This window comes from Canis lupus, chromosome 30, assembly GCF_011100685.1.
Source record: "Canis lupus familiaris isolate Mischka breed German Shepherd chromosome 30, alternate assembly UU_Cfam_GSD_1.0, whole genome shotgun sequence".
In the NCBI taxonomy this organism is placed as follows: Eukaryota; Metazoa; Chordata; class Mammalia; order Carnivora; family Canidae; genus Canis; species Canis lupus.
In genome coordinates this window covers 19,627,158-19,633,157 of record NC_049251.1, presented here as the reverse complement: position 1 = coordinate 19,633,157, position 6,000 = coordinate 19,627,158, and the positions used below count along the sequence as shown (strand labels likewise).

General features: G+C 43.4%; 1 protein-coding gene across 1 annotated transcript in view; it reads left to right on the top strand.

The window, feature by feature from the left end:
* Positions 1-1,614: 1,614 nt before the first annotated feature.
* WDR72 (WD repeat domain 72) overlaps positions 1,615-6,000 on the top strand; it is a 220,893-nt gene continuing 216,507 nt past the window's right edge. The window contains exon 1 of the mRNA XM_038580460.1: positions 1,615-1,841. The gene's annotated coding sequence lies outside the window, so the exon portion shown is untranslated. The remainder of the gene's footprint in view (positions 1,842-6,000) is intronic.

Genomic DNA, 6,000 nt, shown 5'->3' with positions numbered 1-6,000 from the left:
ATAAATAAATAAAATATTTAAAAAAATACATTACAAAATGATCCCCGCCAGTCTGATCACCAACTATACCTAGCACCTGCCTTCGGCCCAGGGTGCTACCACAGTTATTACAATATCATTGACTATATTCTCTACGCTGCACATGACACACCCATGACTTATTTATTTCATAACTGGAAGTTTGTACCTCTAAATCTCCTTCATCTATTTCATTCAACACTTAATCCGTCCTTGCTCTGGTAACCAACAGTGTCCCATATCTATGAGTCTGTTTGTTTTGTTTGTTCGTTTGTTTTTTAGATTCCACATGTAAGTGAAAGCATCCAGTATTTGTCTTTGTCTGACTTATTATATACTTATATTTACTACACCACCTTTCCTGTTCCCACCTGTCCCCACCTTTATTGACTTTCAATGAAGCAGGAGAGGCCAATGCAACAAACAACTGCAGTTAGTTGTAACAAGTGTTAAGACAGAGGAAGTGAGGCGTCTTGGGAAGGCAGAGCAGGAACTCCTAACCAGCATGCAGGAAGTGACATTCTGGATGGACCATGAATGGCGGAACTAACGAGATGCAGAGGATGATGGAGGGGAGAGAACCATCCTAGTCAAAGGGGCTTCACACAGGCAGCTCCAGGATATCTGAAGCTTGCCCTCAAGGGAGACCTACAACTTGTGGTCTCGTGGAGGCCTGACCCAACAGCCTTAGTTCTTGGGAAGCCAAGTATCAGTGAAAAGAAAGTGTGGTTAGAATCTTTCCCCGCCTGCTTCCTGGAGCCTTAGAATTCAGGACTTAGTTGCCCACAGGATTTTCATAAGTAAAATCAAAATGACTGAGAATCCTCAGAAAACACAAACCGTCCCTTTCGTTTAAAACATCCAGTCAGTGGGCTCTGTTTGGCTTTGATTGAGAGTAACAAGGAAGAGAAAATCATGTTCCTGGTGAACAGTACTTTGCAAAATTAATTAAAAGGAAAAGCCTGGGTGGCTCAGGGAGTGAGCATCTGCCTTCAGCTCAGGTAGTGATCCCAGGGTCCTGGGATACAATCTCACACCAAGTTCCCTGCTTCTCTGTTCTCTTTCTGTGTCTTTCATGAATAAATAGATAAAATGTTATTAAAAAAAAAAAATCCAGTCAGTTGTGGTACTTGGTCCATTCATTTCAGGTTAGAACGCTGGTTTCACGTGTGACTTCTGGTTTTCAATGAAACACTGAATTTCCCACCCATTTTCTAGACTGTTCTACTCTCCCCTGCTGGGAGAATGTGGTCTTGAGGGGACTTCCTCTCACCCCTCCTCAAAGATCTAGCGGCTCCCGGCCCTGACGCTGCAGGGGCCCAGGGGCCATGCCCCGTGACCTACCTTGATTTATTTATTTTTTTTCCCTCCTCACTTCAACCGAACTCCCTCCAGCCCTGGAAGTACAGGGCACGTCGGAGGCTGCGGGCGGGCCAGTTCCAGCCGCCGCCACCAGCCATGTGGGGAAGGGCGGCGGCACTAGCAGGCGGGAGGGAGGGAGCGCCGCGCCGGCGGGGCAGCTGCGGCCGGCGGGAGCCGGAGCGGCGGGGGGCGTGGCCGGGCCGGGGGCGTGGCCGGGCCGGGGGCGTGGTCGGAAGCGGGGCTGTCCCTCCTGCGGCCGCAAGGTTACCCCGCGCAGGCTGCCCTGACACCTGTTGCTTCGCCACCCGGCGGCTCCGGGAGGTTGGGCGTCCCCTGGGCTCGGCTCAGGCTCCGCTGTCCTAGGCGGTGGGTCTCTGACTGGTTTGGGCTTGTGCTGCCGTAGGCTTCCCGCCCTGAGTCCGCGCGGCCTGAGTCTGGATACCGAGGGGCTGGGAAGAAAGGTGAGCGCGCGTAGCAGTTAGTTGCTAAAACCTCTTCTTTTGCTCCCGAGTTCTTGCACGTGGAAAATTCTCTGTTCAGACTTTTATCCAGATGGCGCATAAGTAATGACTGAAGCCACGCATCGGTTCAATTGGTCCTTTCGGGTGTGTGTGTGTGTGTGTGTGTGTGTGTGTAAGCGTGGAGGGGAGGGGGAGGAGGTTGGTGCAGGCTTCAGTATCCCTACAGGTGGTCCTGGGAGGAGGCTGCTCCCACAGACCTGTAGGGGCCCACAATTAACTACTGAGATAGTTTCTTGGGACTCGGAAGCCGGACTCCTATGGTACAGGAGTTGGTTGGTTCAATTTTTTTTTTTTTTTTTTTTTTGTACGTTAGTCCAGTATCTGGGAAAAAGAGCCGGTGGACGCGGGCCAGAGCCGGAATGACCGCTTGGAGGCTGTGGGGAGTGGGGCATCTGGAAGAAACGTCCTTGCCAGGCACCTATGGCTGAGCCTGTAATAAAAACGACGGGCACAAGTGGCAAAACACTTGTAAAGTTGGACAAGGGGCAGGGGGAGATGTCTGCACTGACAAAACTCTGGAAAAGTCGAAGCAGTAGGCATGCTCCCTTTGGGGAGGAATGCTTCCTCATTCCGCCCTCCTCATTCATTTATAGCATTTTTGTGTGCGTTTCTAAACAGTTAAGTAAACGCAAACAGAACACTGTTGTACAGCAGGGTGGACTTTTTCTTCCTTCCCTTGGCAAGTTTTGTTCTAAATGAGTTCAAGGTCATCTTTTGGAGATAAGGGCACCTGTTAGGAATATTTTTACCTGAAGAAGAGGTTAGAAACTTTTCCTCCTTTCATCCTTTCCCCCTCCCCATACCTACCTACAGTTCCCAGCTTCCACACCGTGCCACCCTGTCTCCCCCAAAACACAATGTACTCACTAACTCTCTACTCTCCTTAATTCTTACCAGTTACAGACCAGGGAAGAAGAAAGCAACCACCTTTGCCATGCAAGTACTTGTGGTTAGTTTGGTCTTGTGACTTCATGTTCCTTTGCCCTCGAGATCCTTCAGTATTAAAATGCACCAAGTGTTTTCTGTAAAGAATACAAAGGGCTGGAGGAAAAAAGGAACGGCCCCAGAAGTGATCTAGTAAAGTGATTATTATTATTTTTTCAAACCACAAAAAAATTGGGACTCTGTGTTGAGTTCTAGTATTTTTACCTCCTTTTGGGAAAGATATTGTTTAATTGTAATTATTTTATCGATAAAACTCAGCTGCTAAGCCTCTCCCTGTAATGTAGAATCTTACGTTAAACAATCTCTACCCAATGGTGTGAATACTTTAGAATCTCAAGTTCCAGTTTATAGAGGCTGACTGAAATAGAAGTGTAGTTAGGTTATGAAATAATTTCGTGGAACCTTGAAAATAATACTAATTTACAAATATTTCAAGGTTTTGAGATTGCTGCATTCAGCTCTCTTCGTGGCTTGACAGCTCACTTCTTTCTGTTATTTAACGTTACTCACAATATGTGGCATCTCTTATTAGTAATTCCATCAGTGCATTATAAAGGACATGTCTGGAACCCTGTTCTGAATGTATAGTTGTAATTTTCCAGTTGATAAGATTTTTAGATTCAGTTCTGTTCTAGAACTAAATTGGAGGCAGGAAAATGATGAGATGGGGATCAGGAATAAAAGAATCTGTTCCCTGAGTTCTAGTACCAGATCATCTCTGAAGTCCTGCCAGACCCCCCAAATTAACTCTGGGGTCGCAGCCACCTCTTAATTTAAATAATATCATCTTTGGCCTTAAAGGACATTCAGGTATCTGAACTCTTCTATAAAGGCAAATCCTCTTTCCTAGAGCAAGATATCACAGTTCTAGAGGAGTATCTCCTCTGGAGTTTGCTCACATTTCCAGAAAATTTCCTAACATGCTGGGCATCGCCTTTGCCCCACTTAAGCAGTATGGTGTAGTGGTTAAGGGCACAAGTTTTGGAGATTGAGGAATCTGTCTATATTTCCTAGCCCTGATTTTGAGCAAGCTTCTTCTGTTCTCCAACCCTCATTTTCTTAATGTTTAGAATAAAAATAATGATAAGGCCTGAGGTCATTATGAAGAGCAAATGAAGTGATGCATATCAGAGAAGTAGCAAAGTATCTACAATTTAAAAGTCAATAAATGATGGGAACTTTTTTTCAACACTGACTTCCCCTCCTCTTTTTCTTTTAAGGAGATGAAATTTAACTTGGAAAAATATATAAAGTCCTACACATGAATTTTTAACAAGTAAGGAAGTATAGGGTGAGGGAATCAACTGAACCAGTCAACTTCATGGTTAATTGACTATATTTCCTGAGTCAGTGGTGAGTTGTGAGGGCCCAAAAAACTGATTTGATTTTAGGCTGTTCTAATAGAAATCAGAATGAACATCAATAGCCAAGGATATTTTGTATATCTGCCTTTTGCTCTTTGTCCAAACCACAGAGTTACTTACACTCAAAATGATCATTTACACACTGACTTGTCTGGGGGGAAGAAGGGGAAAAGAAGAACAACTCTTGAAGCCTTATCACAGTCATTCATAACTGATACATTCATTCCTTGACTTCAACATTTTTTGACTTCTTGTTGTATGTAAAACTTCGTGTCAAGCAGAATGTGTAGGGAAAAAAAGAGGTTTCTGCCTTCCAAGGATTCATAATATAGTTTATGTAACAGACACAGCAATTAAGTAAAGCAGAGTAATAACTGGTCTGATAAAGGCAGAAAAGGGAATGTTGGAGGAAGAGGGGTGCTAAATATCAGCCAGAGGATGCTCAAAGGAGTTAAAATTTAGCTCCACTTTGGAAGATTCCAGATTTGTACAAGTTTGCTGGGTAGAAATGCTGAGAAAGAGCTTTCTGGGCCAAAGGTCAAATCTGTTTGAAAGTACGGCAGAGAAAGCATGACAAACACAAATCATGGCACACTGTTCCCATGTTGCCCGATCCTTTCCTGGCTAGAGAAAAATGGTTTATTTTGCCTCTCTGAGCATTAGTTTGCTCCAATGTAAAATGAAAATCATATATAATTTTACACTATTGGGCACTGATTCACTCTTCAAGTCTTTTCTACAGAGTGCCTACTTTACAACTTTGTTGGCCAAGACTTAGTTACATATAGTACACGAGGCTGTTGAGGTATGGGTGATGATCAATCAATCACTACGGTTTTGTCTACCATCTCCTTCTCATGAGTACAGAAGATGCAACACTACTCTAATCTAATAGTCTTGAGGGTAGATGGGATTTATGACTTTCACACATATTCTAAAATGCAGACCAAAAAATGTTGTAACTGCTCTTACTGTTCAGATTAATGATTAAAGTATGAAGTTCTATGTACTTCCCACTACCACTAACTACCCCAATTCCCCAACCACTGCAGGCTTTCCTTCATCACAAGCAAGGCTGTGTTGTTAGCCTAGTTTTAGGATCAGCCTCTGTAAAAGAAGTTCTGCCTTCATTGAGAATTCTTTGCTGGCAAAGGTTAGCAGTCCTACATTTACTGGATAGGATCTCAGACCACTATTAGGCCCTCCTTGAGTCTCATTGTTTCCACCTAAGTGATTGAAATGCATCTTAGCAAAAATTTATCTGGTGAGGGGATATTGAAAATTGGTTATTTATTTAAGAGTACCAAAATGCAAACTGAACATTTTGAGAATAATTATAGGGTTTTACCCTCTTGTGACTTTTCTTTAGTATTGTTAGCTTTAAAAATCCTTTCAAATTTGGTAGACTTTGCCTCAAAATCCAACTTGATCATGCATGAGTTATCCCTCTTGCAAACATTGTACAAATTTGCTGTACAATTGAATATCTAGAGTGAACCCATTTAGACCCTTTCCTCACATGGATTTCAAAGGAAAGACCTCAGGCTGTTTCATTGCAAAGCCATACAAAGCAGGGAAAATTTTCACAAGCCATTTAGACAACAAATGACAACAAAAGAATTTAACTACTTATAGTTTCAATCATTATAGGGAAAAATAGTTGCCAGGGACAGGCCAGGCCTGTTTGCTATAGAAGGCCTACATCAGGCTAGGTATTAGCATTCTCACTGGGCCACACAGATTAGACCCTGAGTAAGAACTTTTTGAGGGAATTATTTTTGGTCATTCAT